The sequence below is a fragment of the Leptosomus discolor genome, chromosome 11 (assembly GCF_034619465.1).
Source record: "Leptosomus discolor isolate bLepDis1 chromosome 11, bLepDis1.hap2, whole genome shotgun sequence".
NCBI classification, from domain to species: domain Eukaryota; kingdom Metazoa; phylum Chordata; class Aves; order Leptosomiformes; family Leptosomidae; genus Leptosomus; species Leptosomus discolor.
This window is the reverse complement of record NC_141401.1, coordinates 1655259-1673679: the sequence shown is the minus strand read 5'-3', so window position 1 is coordinate 1673679 and position 18421 is coordinate 1655259. Positions and strand designations below refer to the sequence as shown.

Here is an 18421-nt window from a genome sequence, read left to right as displayed (position 1 = left end):
CTGATGGGGAAGGAGCGGCGGCGGCTCCGCGGTGGGGATGGGGCGCGCTCTGCCTTCTTCCCCCCCCCCCCCCCCATCCCACCACCCCCCCCCCCCCCGCCCCCAACACACACACCCCTCCCGCTTCTCCGCTCCGCTCCCCCCCCCCCCGCCTGCCGGATCCTAGGGGAGGTGCCGAGGCGCGGGGCGGCCCTAAAGCCGGAGCCGCCCGGGCAGGGGCGCGCAGCCAGGAGGGAGGGAAAGGTGCGGAGCGGGGCGGCTGAGGGGCGGCGGAGCGCGAGGAATGGCGCGCGGGCCGCCGGCGGCGCGGAGAGGCGGGGAGAGCGGGAGGGAGGCGGACCGGCGCGCGGGGGAGGGGCACGGATCTCCTCAGCGGCGGCGGCGGCGGCGGCGGCAGCCGTGAGGGGAGGCGAGGCCGCCCTACTCTGCCGGGGCGCTCCGCCGGGCCCTGCCCGCCCTTAGCGGGGTCTCCGCGGTGGGGGGGGGGTGTGGGGTGTGTAAAGCGCGGAGGGTGGCGGCGCAGCTGGCGGGCTGGAGGCTTGGCGTGGGGGGCGCTTGGTCAGTGTTAGCGCTCAGCGTACCCCTGTCTTTGGGGTGAAGGGGCTGCTGAGGGCTCTGGGCAGGGAGAGGGAGGATGGGGAGGCGTTGTTGGTGCAGAGAAATCCCGGGTCGGTCGGTTCTCTGTCTGGAAAGCTTCTTTGGAGGTGCTTGTAGCTGCTCGGAATGTGCCACCTTGCAGCCGGCTCTTGGTGTTGGGCAGGGCCGGGTGTTGGATGAAGTGGTGGGGCAGGGCCTGTGGTGACAGTAGGAGGTACGTTCTCCTGTCTCTTTTTGCTGGGCAGACTTCTGAGAGGAGGTACCAGGTGTGTCCCGGGAGGGCTTGTGACCTGCGTCAGGTATCGGATCCGCTGGCGTCTTTGACGGTGGTGAAACCCCACAGTTGCTTGTCTCCATCTACCCGTGGCTGGTTTTACCAGACACATGGGCCCATTTTCATGAGGTGTAGCGGACGATAGGTAAAACGTGCTTTGTTCGCTCGGCGAGGTTCCTGCTTGTCCCTTTGTGCAGAGTCAACGGAGTTTCGTTGAACATGTTAACCTTGCCTTCGCTTTGGGTGGCTGAAAAAGACAGGGCTGAAAAAATCCCGAGGAGTTGTTTGAGACATTTGATGCTCAGTATCAAGGAAAAGATGAGAATTGCTAGAAAACTGTCTTGTCTTGTCAAAATATTTTGCAGCGCAGGATGGAGATACTTCCTTTACCTGCGTCGTCTGTGGATAAACGTTAACGAATGCGGTTGACAGCTAAGCACAAGTTCTGTTGAGAGCGTGTGAGCCAGGAGTTTCAAGCTGGATCCAGTTTAAGGTAAAAAAGTGTAACTTGCAGCACAGTACCACTAGTATTCTGCGGCAGGTACATATTTTTGTGATGGTTTAGGGCCTTGTTGTGATTTCGCTGTTGTACCCATTGGATTTCAGTTTTGTCTGTGACATGGACCAGTCATTTTATTTATTGTTCTGTGGTTCTGGTTTCAACATAGTCGAAGTTACTGCAGTAGTTTTAGAGTATCAACTTTACAAAGCATTTGGGTCTTCAGGATCAGGGTGAATTTTATTTTAGCTCTGTTTTAAATTCTCCTTTACAGGTGTGAACACAGGTGGCCCCTGGGCTGAGGCTTCACAAAGGAAGGTTTGGCCTGGAGTTTGTTTTCGTGGCACAGGTGAAGACCTTTGGAAAAGAACTTTTATTGTGGAAACAAAATGTCTATAAGTATTAACTAAACCAACATAATATTAAAAAAAAGAAGTTTCTGAGAATAGAGAGGTACATTTTCTTTTTCCTTTGTTTTCTCAGAAGAAAGAATATGTTGTGTGTTCTGGTTCTATAAAGCTGTATAAAATGCCCCCCTCCAAACTATTGGGGGGAGCTTATTCCAAGTTCAAAAACAAATGGAAATGTTTAAACCTGTGGGTTTCGCCTCTGCTCCACTCATGTGCACGCTGCTTGTATTGCAAGGGTTTGAGGAGTCTCGAGAACTGTTTGGGGGACTAAAAGTGAATGGAAATGTTCCCCAGGCAGAATAACTAAGTGTCCTATCACAAGGGTAAATAAATTTTAAGTAACATCTTTGCAGAGTACAGCTTTTCTTAAACTGCAACAAAAAAGCCCTGGTTACTGGACTGACTAATACTCATAGTATATGGAAAAAAAAAAAAAGTAAATCTGCTTTAAAAATGGGTGTGATTATGCCATTTGAAGTAAGGATCCGGTTTTGTTCTCTTTGTAATAGAGGAAGAAACTGTTATGTTTTGATGAAGCAATTCTAGGTCTTAGTTGAGGACTTCTGATGATGTGTTTCTGTGAATAAAGCTGTCAGCGTTACAGATGTCATTGATTAGAAATGCTGTGTACTGCCACAGTGCGTGGAATCCTGTCCCTAACAGAGCAGAGCAGCAGAAGTGAGCTGAGCCCCGCTTACGGTGCGGGAAACTGCTCTCTAGGATCCCTGGTCAGTCTGCCTTGGAAGATCAACGTATTTTCTGTTCATACCTGGGTGTTCTGGGTTTTAAAGCTCAGGTACAAAGGAGTTAATATTGTGAGTCATCACCGTAATCGCTACAGTTAGCGTTTGGCTGTTGTACATAGTTCACGTATTCATCCCAATTTCTTCATTGCTCAAAGTAATCTGTTGGTAACTGTGTGAAAAGGAAATTCTAAGCACTGGTTTGCATGTTGAAGCTGATCATGTGTCAGAATCCTGGGCCAAAATGTAGAATACTGAAAACACTGGCTGTAGGAGCTCTGCAGTTGTGGCTGAGCCTGAGTTCGGTTTTCGTGCGCTGCTATGTGATTATCTTTCAGGTGTTTTCTGATCTACCTTTAAAAATATTGAATGTAAGTGCAGTTTGGCCAATTCGGTGATTTCATCCGCAGTTTGTATTTTGTTCTGGGTGGTTACATTTCTTTGTTTTGTTTTATTTTTTAACGTGAGTGCTGCAGCCTTACATCAACACAAGTTTCCTGTCCTGTACGTTAAGCATATGCATCGTGTGTGAAATCCTGCTGGGTTCTGGGTCTGTAAAAGTGCCGGGTAGCCGAGCGTTTGCTGAAACGAGCTGATGATTGTTTTTTGTGGCTTATAATGCTCCTTTGTGGATCTGCTGGTACCTCGTTTGTCCCTGCCGCGTCTAGACAATGTGCTCCTTCATGTTTTGTGTAACATCTTCTTCAGGCGTCTCTGTCTATGTAGATGCGCGAAGTGGAAAGAGAAAAAGTTGTTCTTAAACTGTCCCTCTTCCCACCCTTAACTTCGGCACCCCCCCCCTTCCCCAGCAGAGCTGGAATAGTGGTTATTAAGGGGAATTGAGTATTGATTGCTGGTATCCAGGAATTCTAGGGAAAAGGGACAAAAATGAGTATTGGAGAAACTATATCCATTTTTGGACAATATAAAAATTACACTTTGAGACCCTGAAAATCAACAGGGGAGTGCTCCAGGCAGAATAAAAAAAGAAAGAAGAGCTCAAGACGTTGGAGGAATAAGCTCTGGAGCTTACTACCGTTCTAAGAGGCTTGGATGTCGGTGCCACGCCTTCTGTCTGTTGTTGGGTTGTTTAAATCTCTCCCAGCAGTGGTTAGCGAGATGTGCACCGAGTGGTCAAGCCTAAACCCAGAAGGGTTCTTGTCTGCTGGTATTTGCTTGGGGTTTTTTTAACGTAATCGGCCCTCGGAGGGAGCTGGGCAAGTTCAAAACAGTATGTTTGCTCCTGGGACTGTGTGTGACTGCTCTGGCGCATGACTGGCTCCCATTGGTTTCTGCATTCACTGCTTGCAAATACTTCACATTTGTGTCCCAATATTCTGTTTTCTAGCAACGTGCCAAGTAAGAGGTTGATGCTCAACTAGGAAGCTCAGGCAAGAAGTGAAGAAAGGTTATTTAAAGCCGTGTAGAGAATGGGAAGCAGCTGCTTTAAGTTAGCAAACTAGAAGAGGTGAATACTTCTAGTATGTCTCAAAATGGGCTTTTTTTTTTTCCCCCAGAGTTGAGTGTAGGATGTCATTTCTTGTTTTACTTGCACAGTATCAGGCATGCCGGTCAAGTCTAGAAATTCATAATTAACAAAACAAGGGATGAAATTGCTTCATGTGTTTTTGCTGGTCCCTGGGAATAGACTGATCAATATATACACCTGTAAAGCTTCTGGAACTCGTACTCCAGTTTTTAAAGTAGTTTAAATAGTTTTCTGCAGATCTCTTGCCGTATGCCACCCCAGTTACTGTTTGTCAAACGTGTTTTTATTTCCTACCGAAACTGGATGTCTTAATTGGTGTGCTTTTAGGACACAGGTTAGATGAGTTTTGGTGGATTTTTGGGGTTTGTGGGGTTTGTTTGGTTTTTTTTAACCAGCAGATGACTTGTGTATCATCTGGTTTTGTGAAAAGATTGCTTGAGAATATTCTTTAAGTTTATTCTTTGGTGGTGTTTAGATAACCAGGCAATTCCTCCTGTAAACTAGCAAATTTCTTTGTGTTTCTTTTCTGAGGCATTAATCATTTTATTATGAAGGTTACATAGGACATTGTTACAAGTAAGTGCTTTTTTATGGCTTTGATACTTCATGTTACTGTACAGGGCTTAACAAATGAAAAATAATCGTTCAGTTAGTTCCGCTGCCTTGTAATACACGACTTACTTTGTGACTAAATATTCAGCCATTCTTCCTGCTGTTGGTCTTCCTTTTGCAAGCTGTCCTGTCCAGCTTCAGAACTTTTGTAAAAATCTCATAATTAGAGATTGTAAGCCCAAAATACTGCAGGTTAGCTTAATTGCTAGATAGACTTTCGGGATAATTTGGGGAGAAAATGCGTGAAAGGGAAAAAATCCTAAGTTGCGGCAATAGCATAGCTTGGAAGTGAAATGAGCAGGCAGCGCAGCTTTCCTGGGTGGATTGTAGAGGATCGAAATACAGTAACTTGTAACACGTGTGATAGGAGGGAGGGTGGGAAATCAGCATTATTTGGGTTTTTTTTTATCCTGTCATAAGTCTGTGAGTGGGTCAACAGAGAGAAGTAGGAAAAGAACTTCAGAGATTCTTGCAAAACTCCTGATAAAATTCCTTTAAAAAAGCTGATAGTCAGCTGTGGTATGGCAAATTAAACATGAAATCAGACGTAGGAAATAAAAATGACAATTTTCAGAACAAAATGTTTAAGAAGGTTCCGTACCAGAATTCAAGGCTAAAAATATGTGTTAACATGTTTTGTAACTAAGGTGGAAAATACAGTGAATGATGATGTCAAAATGAAACTGTGTAAAATGAAGTTTATTGAAAAGAGTTTGCAGGACTGATTTGGCTGTTCCTCAAGATGACAAGAGACATTGGACTAATTAAAACAGAAAATTCAAAGATTCTTGTCAGATCTGTGTGTGTTGGGATAAAGAGAAAGGTGGTTTGTTGCTTGGTTGTTGTGTTGGTTTTTTTTTTTTTACTAGCAGTTTGGCTGAGTAACTGAAAGCAACAAGCACACGGTGTCAGGTTTTTACAAGGCCTGCACGCCGGCAGTGGGAGGGCAGCTGAAGGAACAGCAGCCTCGCTGCCCCTCTAGGACTTCAAGAAAACTTTGGGGAGTATTTGATCAGTTCTGCTCTTTGCAGGGTGGGGGAATGGAGTTGCAGTTTTTATCCTGTAGCGCCTGATGAGGTTTTGACTTAGCAGAAGTGCTTCGGAAGAAGCGAGCTCTGACACAATAAGAAGGGCCGGCTGTCGAAAGAGTGTATTGTCCAAAACTCTCTGCGGTGAATGTGGGAGCTTTCAAGTCTGACAGTTTAAGTAGCCAAGATGAAAGCGAGGACAGCTCTTGGGCAGGGGACTTGAAGAGGAATGTGATTCACGGGACGTAGCTGCTGGGGTAACTACCGGTGCAGCTGCTGGGGTAACTTCTGCCAGTACGGAAATAATCTGTCACGTCCAGCGCTCTGTTGGTCCTAGTGTAGGGGATAAAGATGGGAGCGGCAGAAGTGCAGCACCGTGTTCCGCTTGCCAGCTTCAGCCCGGCGGCCGCGGGTGGAGCTGGCTCTGCTGGCTTTCAGACGGACACCAGCGCCTCACAGGATTTCCTAAAGTGTTTAGGCTGGGCTAAAATTTTGGAAGTGGAGGTGGTAAGATTTTGGGTTGTGTTTTCTGTAAATAATAGTGAAAGGGCAAGGATTCAGCAGGACCGAATTACTCTAGTAATGGGCAAAACCTGTTGAATTCAGACAAGGAAAATAGCCCAACCCTTAAACATAAATACCTTCTATTTTTGTGCTGTAAACACAAGGTTTTATTTCAGTCACAAAGTAATTTGTTTTGTCGTTGTACTAAATAGAATTTTTCAGCTTCTCTCTGTGATAATACTTTCTGTTTGTCAGTGCTTGAAGTGTAGGTCAGGCTTTTCATTTATTAATTTGTTTCCAATAAAGTTGAATTGGAACGTTACAGATTTGATCCAAAGGGGAATTTGGAGTGGGTAGCTCTTGAAAAATTGGGGGGGGACTGAGGGATAAGGAACATTCTGCTAGACTCAGGCTTCCTTTTACTATAAATTTCTAGTTCAAATAAGAAAAATCTTTTACTGGGAAGTAGGGTCTTCTGGAATTCAGCAACTCTGATTTTTATAGTCAGAGCGGTGTATTTTACTGCCTAGCCCCAACATCTGCATTAGCAGATAATAAAATTTCATCTGTGCAGTAGAAATAATGGCTCTGCTCTATTTAAGAGAACACTTAGCTTCCTCCCTAGCTGTTCTGATGATCACACGTACATACACGCAACCTCCCTAATTTCAGTCTTCCTCGTCCTCTTCAGAGAACTGCTGGGTTTGCTCTTCTCAGCCTCCCTGCCTGTTGCTTCTCTTTGGTTATTTCCACCTCCTGTTTCTTTAAAAATTCCTCCCTCAGCTTCTTTGGCATTCTTGAGCGAAGGCTTTTGTGGATTGATTTCAGGAAAGAGGTAAAAAGGGACTCAGAAGTCCAGTATACAAAGTTCTCGTGGGATTGTCAGGTATTTCATGGAAGCGTGGTGGAAGCAGCCCTGACTGTGGCTCCCGTCCCCTGCTCTGGTGCCGTTCCTGCAGACTTCAGCTCGGGCACAGGCTGAGGCCTGCAGCAGCCCTGCTGTGCGGTGGAGCTCTGCTGGGGGGTGAGAGACTCCCTGTGCTCCTCCCGAGCACCTGCAGGGCGACAGGAGGTGTGTGGGGCTGGGGCTTCCCTCTGCCGTGTGTGCACTGGGGCACAGCCCTCATGGAGCGGCTGGTTTGTGGCGGTTATGTCATGTACTTTCTTTGTCATAGATGGCTATCAGTTGATGAAATGAGAGTCACCTCAAACTTTTGAAAATGCCATTAGAAATTAAGCTTCTGTACAAAATTTATTTTTGCTGAAGGTTGTGGTTATTTTATTTTTTTTTTTTCAAACAATCCAAGCCTGAAAATTGTAGTTTAAAGCTTTTTCTGTGCCGTCTTCGAACCTCTTTCCAAAACAGCAAGCAGGGTGAAAACTGATTATTTAAAAAAAAATGTAAATAATCTCCACAAATGAAATGAAAGTAGTTCTAGTTCTAAAATGCACGCTACGGTTTTGGCTGGTGTAAAAGGAGATCAGCTCATCCCAGGGTGGTTTTCCTCAACAATTAGGTCTTCACAGTCTCCAAAGTAGGTTAACAAATAGAGTTTAATAATTTAATAATCCTTTCATTTCTGTGCCTTTCTTGTTAATACTTCTGCCTGTTGTAAAGGTATGGCGCATTGTATGTGTGTCCATCACTTTTTTTTTTTCCCCAATTACATAAATAATTCCACTGTTAAATTCTGAGGTCAGTCACGGGTGGGGCTCGGATGTGAAACTCCTCTTCTAGCCAGCGCTCTGAAAGAGGATTTTGCAATTCCTGTGATGGTTCAAAAACTCACGGAGCCAGAGCCGGAGCCAGCCCGTGGACTGAGAGCTGTGAACAACCACAGAATCGTTCATAACTGCCCATAACACCCGTGAGGGGTACGGACGAGGGGGAAGACTCGGGTCGATTTTGCAGGTGGGTGAGCTGAGCTGAGGCTGGCGAGGTGTACATCGTGTGGGCAGCCTGGATGGATCAGAACTTGTAAGTCCTGACTGACGGTAGTTACCCTTCCTGCCCACCCAGAAGGACTTGGTGCTCCTTGGCGTGCAGGCCAGGCTTCGAGGGTCTGGTGTCTCCTACCAGTTTTTATGCCCAGTTATAAAAATAAATGCAGCTACTTTTAAGACACAGAGGAAGAAAAGGAAAACTTTAACAAATTGAAGACCTGACTTGGGCTAGAATACCTGGATACTTTATTCAGAGACAGAATGAAGGGGGAAGGAAGCAAATTCTGTAGCATAGAAGTTATTATTAAAACCAAATTAATTTTAAAGATGAGGTAAACGGGCCTTTTTAGGAAGTTACAGAGCAGGTTCTTGCGCGCCTGCGCCGTCGGTGCCTTTAAAGCAGAAGTGATGCGCTGGATAAGTGCGAATTGGTGCTGGGCAGGAGGTTGGGCACACGCTGGATGGGGTGGCCTGGCTCGTAGAGTTAGTGGAATTGTTGCCATTGGCTTCGTGAGCGCTTTGGGTTTGGCTCGGAAGCCGCTTACAGTTCCACTGCTGCAGCGAGAATAAAGGACAATCAGCAAGTTTGTACAGAAGCTGCTGGTAGACATCAGCCATGAGGTTTAGCCTGGCATTTAATTGAAATTTAATTAAATAAATGTTCTTCTGGAAATAATTGAGACTCCTAATCCTCTTGTGGCCACGTTGTTTTCCCTCCTAGGTGGGTATGGAGTTGCTGGGCGGCAAAAGCAGGAGTTTTCCAAGCAGTCCGTGCGTTCTGCCCGGGAAAGCTGTGCTTCGAGTACCTTCCGTGTCTGCTAGCACGGTAGTAGCTGCAGGGGTGAAGGAGGGCTTGGACAAGTACAGTTCAGGTTTACTTCTCTGCAGAGTGAGGGTCCCTACCTCCTTCCTCGTGGAAAGGAGACCCTAAAACATAAGAAGTGCTTCGTGCGCCACTCTAGTCGGTGGAGGCCTCTACTAAGAGATAAAACCGGGTCTGCTGCTCCAGCGAAACACATCACACGTTTGTTATTTTCTGGGTAACAGCTAAATCATTTGTTGTGTGTCCCCCACACACACGCACTTCCATTTATAAAGAAAGTCTTGAGGCTTTTGAATGTCATACAAAACTGTTCAAAACCAGGCTGGAGCAATTGAAATTCAATTAGTTCAAATCAGAGCAATTCAATTGACACAGCTGAGTTCGGCGATCTGAACAAAAGATTTTGCTTTAATTGTGTAGGGATATATAAGGGATGATGGGGTTGTCTTGTTCCCAGCCCTCCAGATAGATGTCATGTGTTTTAAAGTTGACTGGCCTACACCCCGCTTTACAGCTGGAGGTTGTGCGGTGCCTCAGCCTTTCGTAAACCTGCAGGTGAAAGCAGGTCCCTGGAAAACAAAGTTATTCATGGGCGAGCGCTGGGGGTCAACTAGTAACGTTACAACTAAGTGTGGTAAATGGCTCAGTCACCCGTTGTGCCGTGAGACAGATGATCCTGTAACATCCATTCGCAGATGGGAAACCCTTTGAGGGGGTGATTCACGGCTCGGCTGAGGTGACGTTCGAGTCAAAACGGAACTTTGGGAGCAGCAGAGGTGGCGATGTCTGCTTTTCTTAGGTCTGGTCAGCCTACAACACCCAACGGGGTGCAAAGCCAATGTAAACTTGTTTATTCCCTAGTAAGAGGACCGAGTTTCTCCACTAGCTGGAAGCAGAAATTTCCTTTGGCTTCTGCCACTAGCAGCCGTGCTCTTGGACTTCTGTTCTCCCATGGCAGCTGTGGCTGGCTGCCACCAGGTCTTTTCTGTCCTTCCTAGATGCCTCCTGACCACGTCGTGTTTGTTTTTCTGCATGTCATCAAAGACCACAGTTGTCATCTTGCTTCCTCTGTCCCTCGCTTTGCATAAGCTTGAAACTAGTGGTCAAACCAGCAGTTCTGGTGTCACCTAGTTCTGTTTTCTGTCACAAGTTAAAATCTTATTTTGTCTTTCTGAAAGTGCCTGTGTGAATGAGGCATCAGCTTACGCATCACACAGTTAAACGAGATTCTCTTCCTCTGCCAGTCCTCCTTCTTCACCGCCTTAGTCATGGCAGATGAAGCAGTCTGATTTGCTTAGCATGCAAATTCAAATCAGGCATCATCTTCGAAATAAGTTTTTTCTCTAATTCTGAGTAGTGTTGTCTAAACTTCCATATTCCTGCATACGTGAAACCCTGAGTGATGAGGTCCTTGGCCATCTGCACACGGAAAACGTAGGCAACATCTCGCCGCCTGACCAGTCGCTCCTTCCAGTATCATCGTCTCTAACTTGACAGGTTTCTGCCTGTGTTACATCCAAAGCGATGCTGCGGAGGGCGTTGTACAGGATAGTGGTTGGAGATTTCCTCCCTTTCTGCTCTGCTCTCTTGCTCTCTCTGGGACGGGGTTTGCCTTATCTCACATCCTGCACTGCCTTGCTTCTCATCACCTCGCCTTTGTCAACCGTTTTCTGCGTGATGCGGTGTGCCAGCCTGCATTGTCTGTCTGTTGCCTTTAAAACCATTATTTTCACACAAGGAGGAGTATCCCATAAACAATCCCTTCTCCTAAAGAACCCTTAAATTTGCTTTACTATGATGACTGCGAAAGTCCTCAGATTTATTCATTGACAGACCGTTGGGACTGTGCTGTCTTGCTGTTTCTTTGGGCCTCCCTACCTGTCTTACTCTGCTGTTGCCTCTTAGATTTCTTTTTTGTGCCCGCTGTGGAATTTCTGTCACATGTTTACCCTATCCCAGGACTTTGTATGAGTCAGTGGCTAGACTTCATAGCCATTATAGTAAAACAAATAAATAATGATACAATATGAAATGATCAAACATTGACTCATGAGGACGGAAGGCCATGTCGTCCATACTTTCTTCCAGGGCAGGGTCAGCTACACAGAACTCTCTTCCTAACAGATGTTTACGTGGGCTGCTCTTGGGGGTAAGTAATACTGACCTTTCTGCTCCCCAATAATTTGCTCCAGTACCTTGCCATCTGTGCTAGTCATAACGTCTAACATGAATCTTCCTTCCTGCAGTGTAAGCCCGTTTCTTCTTGTACAGGCCATGAACAGGAAAAAATGCCTTTCTCTTTCCCTTTCTTTCCTTTTTTTTTTTAATTAGTTTAAAACATTTAAATAACGTACTTACAGACTCTGTGGTCGTTTTGTCAGGCCAGCCTCCTCTGTTTCTTCAGCCCTTCCTTGTAGGTTGTTTGCTGAGCACTGGTCGTTCTTCCTGGCTTTCTGTAGGTTGCCTGGATGAGGGACACCTCCTCCTCACGGCACAGCATTCCAGAGCTGGGTCCTGGGCTCCAGCTGAGGCCTGGCTTATAGTTGTCTTTAATCCCCATAAAGTGCAGCGCTGCTGTCAAAATAAACACACGCTGTTGGTTGGTGTTCCCCTTGTAATTCCTCTGCAGCCATTAGGGTCTTTTCTGTAGTTAGTTAGCTTGTTCTTTCTGTCCAGCACTTAGGTGATTGAAGTGGCAGTGAGAGTAAGAAGCTGCTGTTTTTTCCCTCAACAAGGGTCTCTGTCTGTATGGTCAATATGTCAATGAAGAACTGTCCTGGAGGGAAGTGTGATCAGCACCAGGAGGTTGTGTGGCCTTGAACTGGAAACCGAACTGGAACAGGTGCTGAGGCTGTTCAAAAGCCTCTGGTGGATATAAGCCGTCGAATTTTTTCATGGTGGTTTGCTGTGCCCTTGTAGTCACGATACAGTCACAACAGGTCAAATCGTGTTGCTCCTCTAACATCTGTCCCTGAGATACATAGAGGGAGGAATTTTATCCCTTTTCAGCCTTCATTTTTGTGAAGTGCCAATATACTTGCTGAGATCTGTTACAGAGATAGTCTTGGCTGTTCTTCTCTGGACTCATCCTTTGCTAACAAGAGCGATTATATTTTTACTAACTTTTCTGATCCATTGCGTCCTGGGTGTCACAACGTGAGGGATCCAGGTCTCAATCTTGAGCCTTAGAGACAACGTGAGGAAGCAGAAGTGCATCAGGAGGTGCTGTGGAGAGTGAGTCAACGGGCCAAGTGGCTGAAATCCATCCTTCCCATCCACACCGTCCCAGAGGGCTGCCATGGGTGAGGAGCAAACTCTGCCAATGCTGGACCCAGCAAAATCTTACAAGGATTTTCAGAGATTTAAAAAAAAATGTCAGAGAGGACGGAGAAGATCTGAAGAGAAAAAAAGAGGAAGGGTTTCTTTTTATTAATCACTATCCCTATTGAGTGCAGTAGTACTGCTGTAGACCTTGGAAAATGACGTGTTCTTTTCTTTTAAATATGACAAAAGCAAAACCTAGGACGAAGTGATGGATATTAAATATTGAATAGACCGAGAGGATTTGTCATCTGCTGAGCATAAAAAGACTTCATTTCCAAAAGGAGCAGGCTGGCTGGGCCCTATATTTGTTTTTTTCTTCGCAGGGATCATGTACTCCCAGTTCTGTTTAAGCAACATTTACGTTTGGGTAACTGGAAACGCTTTTCCTTTACAGAAATGCTATTGCAAAAACAATGATTTAATCAAATGAGCTCCACAGAATATTCACAGTTCACCCTCTTGTGTGCTAGAGTTCAGCGTTGTACAAACAGGCTCAGAAATTCTTTGCTTACCTAGCAGCAAATTGGCTGCTTAGTCAGATATGCAAAACACCCTGTTGAGCGTACAATGCTGAAATAAAGTTTTGATAATTTGGCTTTCTTCTCTAGTGTCATTTGTTGCGGGGTCAGACGTTTCAGATAATAGCTGTACAAAGCGCCTCAGCATTCTGTGTGTCTTCTGAATGAAGCTCAAAGCGCGGATCTTTACGCTGGAATGTGTGCTTGGAGATGAGCGAGGGAAATATTCAGAGGCTCTGCATGTTATTGCTGCTTATGTGCTGCGTTATTCTTTTTGAAAATTCCCAGAGCTTGCGATACGTTGTGTATGTTTAAAAGCCCCATGAGGGGAGGAATAAAATACATTCTTCTTTCCTCCATACCTCATGAATAGCTTCTTTCTTGAAAATACAAAATGATATAACCTTGTTTATTTCCTTATGTCTACTTCTGCTGGCTTTACAGTCGTCTTAAAAATGTACTCTTTTCTGTCATTGTTCCTTAAATATTTGCTTTCCTATCTCAGTCTCATGAGTGGAAAACCATAGGAAATAGATGCTTATGGTTTATTAACATTTGAAGCTCTCCTGGTCGTTGAGAGTTCTAGAAATCACTGCACTATGGGCAAAACGAGTAGAGGAGCGTTTTCAAATCTTGTTTCTGTGTTTGGAAATCCCGTGGCCACCCTCAGTTTGTTTTTTTTCCCGAGGCAGTTCCTCAGGTCAGCCGGGCATTCGAAACTCCGATTCAGGTGTGTGAAAGCAGGTACGAAAAACGTTCCCTTGGCAGTTGTGGGGTGTCCTACGACAGGCATCCGAAACCAGGAATGCCAGCTGCCGTGGGTGAGAGCGTGTGCTTGCAAAGGCAGGCGGGTGAGGAACTGGGTGGACTTACAGGATCAGGTTCGGAAAATCCGGAAGGGCTGAAGGAGCACGTGCAGGTCTCTGCTGGTTTGCACCCACCGTGCTCATGGAGGTTTTGTGGGTGCAGCTGAGCTGTTCTCCGGTGCCCGTGTCTAATTCGCACCCAGGTTCGTGGCAAGGGATGACAGAAATGAGAAGTCGAAGGACTTGAGTGTTTTGAGTTCCGCAGTGTGTTTGTGAACTTTCAAACCACTCTGATGTACAGGGTCATGTGTGTTTGAAGAGACGTCTCTGTGTACAGGTTACTAAAGGCGAGTTACCTTTTCTACCAGGAAGAGTGTTCGTACGAGCACAGTACAATGATATGAACGAGTCACCTGTAGTTTTTTACTCTGTGAGGTAGAATGGAGGGATTCTGATCTGTTATTCACTAGCTAGGGGCGAGTACTGAAGGTGGCTTTTTGTTCCTCTAAAACGAAGTCAATCGCTCGCCAACTTCTGGTTTTCACAGACACCAGCAAAATACCTTCCCCTTGATTTAATCTTCAGCTTGTTCCAGCTTTCCACCTGCCTTCTGTAAATACTCTGCAGTATTTACTGTGTGCAAGGGGAACAACAAGGGAAGCATGGGTGGGACTTAAAGCTAGGGGTAGGAAATTAATTTTGGCAAAGGGAGGTACTACTTGAATTTTTATTTCTTTTCTACAAAGGGCTGCTTCTATCACAAATTCACTTGATAATCATAGAGCAATGTTGTACGCTCCAGAAATAGCTAAACTCCGCCCAAAAAAAGCAAAGGTGGGACAGGAGTGTAGAAGTACCTATGGAGAGCATGTTTTGCCCTCCCCCCCCCCCCCTTTTTTTTTCTTTAGAGGGTTATCCTTTAGATTCCTGCCAAGAGGTTCTATTACTGAGTCCTGTACATTAAGCTCATTAAGTGTTTTAATTAATAGGTGTAGGCACTCCCCTTAACTCTTAATTAGATGCACACATATATTTTTCTCTGTCGAGAACCATCTCCTTTATTCCGTTCTGGCCACGTCTTCTCGTGGCCTAATCCTGTTTTGACAGAATCACCTTGCAGCCAACTTGAGGCCTAGCTGAGGGTGGAAACCCGCAGATGTACCGCACAGTCGGTCACACCTCCAGAAAGCCATCGCTTTTAATTGCTGGGTGAAGGGTTAAAATGGGAGAAGAAACGCTCTCGAGACCCTCAGTGTCGCTGTCCTCTTTGATGTCCGTGGCAGTCCCTCTGTTTAGTCGGGTTCAGATCCTTCACGTTTTATTGAGGTTTTGATACAGGCAAGTCCACCTCACCGCAGGGATTAGGTGGATCTGTCCTGCCCTTCCGTGGTTTTATAGTTTCTTTGGTGATTCTTTGATCACCTCCAGTCTGGATCCCTGCAGGATGCTGTCATTTTCCAGGGTGCCCCTCCTCTCAGTGAGTTGTAGTTTACTGTCCAGCTTAGTTCTTTTCAGTAGGGTAATCCTAATGTTGCTAGCCGTTACCAGTACCTTCTAGGGATTTCCATCCTGCACGGAGAGTAGAAGACAACAGGGTGAGGAAAAGCCCAAGTTTGCATTTTGACAGGTCCCATCACTTCAGCAGGAGACCAGTTGCGTTTGAGGATTTCCAGGTCTTGACAAGGACAGGAACGAGCTGCGCTGAGGGGAAGTGGAGCAGAAGGAGCAGGGCCTGTATCCTTGGTATCAGCACGACCAAACCTGGACCATGCCATCTTCAGATGCAGTAGGCTCGTGAGAAGTGACGGTCAGGGAGCACAATAACGTATTGAGGAGTCTTCGGAACCAGGCTGTGAATTAACCCCGCCACCCCCTTCAGCCCCTCAAACAGCCGTAAACAGCTGACGGGGGAGGCAGACCAAGTAAAACCATCGGGATGGAGTTGTGGGTGTGCAAACCCGTGGAATCCCGCTGCTCAGAAGGGCCTGCAGGTGGGCAGCCCTGCCGTTGCCCCTCCTGCTCGCCTGCTCTCCGCCAGGCAGGCTTCACCAGAACCAAACCTTGAGGTAAGGAAAAGGTGCTGCTGTTGCGAGATTGACACTGGGAAAGCGCTCACATGAGGGAGGTGGATCCCACTACCTGCTGGTTAGGGAGGTCCAGTTGTCTTTTTGTTCCGTAGGTGAAATTGCAGGGAATACCCCCTGAGTAGCAGAGCAGGAGCCAGTTGCTTTTCTGGCGAAGCTGATGGAAAGGGCTGGTTTGGGGTTAACCACTAGCTTGCCTTCTGAAGTTGTTTTTGATGTGATGAGCAGACCTGCTTCTTATTTGTTCCTCAAGAGCAGTGAATCCATTTTAGCCTTTCTTTCAAGGTAGAAGAATGGACATTAAGTGTGTATCTAGACAAGAGCCTGTCTTTCAGACAGCAGCCATGTAGTGCCACGATGTTTTTAACCTTCCCATTTATTTTTGTTTCAAGGTAAGTATCCGTGACTTGGCTGTCAGCGTGGCCGTAACCTCGCACTGAAATGAAACCGTTGCCTAAAGTCCATAGTCAGATATTCCAAAAACAACAACAAAATAGTCTTCTCTTTGTGGGGCTGACTGTGACTGTCTGGTGAATGTCATCTGTGTTAAAGTGCTTTTAACTTGTGGCCCAACAAAAAATGTGTTACAGCAGCGCTTTGTTAGCATTAACATTTTTCTGGCCATATCCACTGCAGTTTCCAGGGTCTTATCTTACGTTTCTGGCTCTGGAATTCTGCATCTCTGATTTCTAGAAGCAGAGTTTGTTAATCTCTCACACATTTAGTAAATATATATCCCAAAGCAGACTTTATTTTGTCTTTTGTCTATGGGCTACGTGTATAGACCACAGAGTAAGTTTGCTAGCTGTGATTTTAAGAAGTAGAAGTAATTAAGAAGGTAAAATCCTTAGTGTCATGAGTTTGGACCAGGAGGGATTTATATGCTGTGAAATTTGCATCAAAGAAGGGTGTTCCTGGCTGTCTCGAAATTTAACATCATTTTATATAAATGTGTTCCTAAGGCTTTCGTACTGAAATGTCTTTTTACCAGTGCCCTGTGATTTGCAGATGTGTTGTTCCTCAGCAGAAGTAACTGGCCTGGCTATTTTGTAATATCATTGTTAGAAAATCCAGAAGCAGCAGTATTTAGAATCGCCTCTGCGAAGTTTACTATTCCCCTGTTGCTGACCTTTGGCAGGTACTAGATGCAAAAGATCTGAGAACGACAGGAGCGACTCGCCATAGCTCTCAAACAGGAGCAAAAAGAAGGAACAGAGCGATGGAGCAACCTAGGCGGAACATCAAGGGTTCTCCAGATGTGACTTTGTGGCCTCGTGTCCCCAAAAGGGGTTACCGGGATAGATCAGGGGTATGTAAGACCTAATGAAGCATTAATCAGCTCCTGAGTTCCTCAGCAGGCTGTGACACCCTCTGGGGAACAGCCTGCCAAAGAATGCCGATGATCAAGTGATTCCTAACTTGCGTTTCATTGGGGAGATGTGTTGTCAGTCAATATCTTGCCAAGCAAGTTTAATGGGGTGGAGATTCTGGGAAAACTGGTGGGACTGGAAGTAAGTAGTACTCTTCTAATATTAAAATTGAGTTAGGCTTCTGAATAAAAAGCGATTATTTGCCTAATTTCCCTTCAGATGTTCTAATATACACATGGGTCCAAAGCTAATTCTCTGACTATTTAATAGCTTTTAGCTGGTTAAGATGCAGAGCTTAGAATTGGGGGGGTGGGGGGGTTGGGGAGCGACGACAGCTTGTGGCTGGGAAATCAGGTAAGTAGAAAACTTTTGAATTTTGTTTGTTCCTTCTAAAATATTTTTCTTCATGATTTCCAGTTCTCCCATTCCTTTTTGATCTGTGATTTCTATGGATATTTCTCAAAAAGCTGCTGTTCTGGCTTGTGCTGTTTAGCGGACTGGGGAGAAGTGGTTTGTAATGCCGTTTTAAAAAAGAATACTTTCTGTGATGCCTAAAAACCAGGGTGGCAAGGAGTCCTCTTTGTCTTTTCACAAATGTGGCTTACTTTTTTTTTTTTTTTTCTGTTGGGAGACTGTGGATAACCCAGGCATGGGGGACTGCCGGCTCTGGAAACCCTTGCTTGAAAAGGCAAGGATTTGAACTCTCAGCCAACATTACTTCTCCCCAGGTATTCGAGTTAATGAACATAAATAGAAACCAGATAATTTTAAGCTACCTGTAGTAAAGCAATTTCCTTTGCAGAGCAAATTTTGCTACCCTCTCTCTCAGATTCTGACTATGTGCCCCACGGGAGAGAAAACCTCGGCATCCAAGGTAAGATCGCAGCAGGCAGGAACATTTTTTTTTTTCCTTTTAAACAAAATGAGACTAGTTACACTTCTCCTTTTGTTCTTAGGGTATGTAAAGAAAATTCACAACCTGGAAAAAAAAACCACCAACCCCCAAACACCCTTTTTTAGTATTTCCCCCAAATGAATCCAGTTGGAATATTTTCTCTGAGCAGACTGACTTTCCCTTTAGTTGTGCTTGCCTGTTCTTTGTTGTCCAAAGACTTCCAGGTATTTACGATCCTCATTCCTGAGGGTACCAAAAAAAAAAAATAAAAAATCTCTGTTCAGGAGTTCCCCAGAGTGCATCCACGTTTGAAACCCATCTGAGGGTCTCGGTATTTGCTTGAAGCATTTTGCATTTCGGCCCCTGTTGAGAGAGCAGAGTGCTTGTGGCGTGTAGCTACCTTCTGGTTAAGCTCTTCTGAATTGTGGTGGAGCCAAGGAGCCTGGTGATGGTAGTCACCATTCCGGTAAGCCACCTCGTGGGTCGCTGTGGTGGTGTGCG

At 45.7% G+C, this 18421-nt stretch overlaps 1 long non-coding RNA gene across 2 annotated transcripts; it reads left to right on the top strand.

Moving 5' to 3' along the window:
- Positions 1 to 209: 209 nt before the first annotated feature.
- Positions 210 to 1828, top strand: LOC147414681 (uncharacterized). Of its 2 annotated transcripts, XR_015183829.1 has the most exons (3): positions 210 to 243; positions 1242 to 1364; positions 1645 to 1828. It is a non-coding gene; the product is annotated as an uncharacterized LOC147414681 (long non-coding RNA). The 2 variants fall into 2 exon arrangements; XR_015183828.1 differs by lacking the exon at positions 210 to 243 and having other exon boundaries at positions 650 to 1364.
- Positions 1829 to 18421: the final 16593 nt, after the last annotated feature.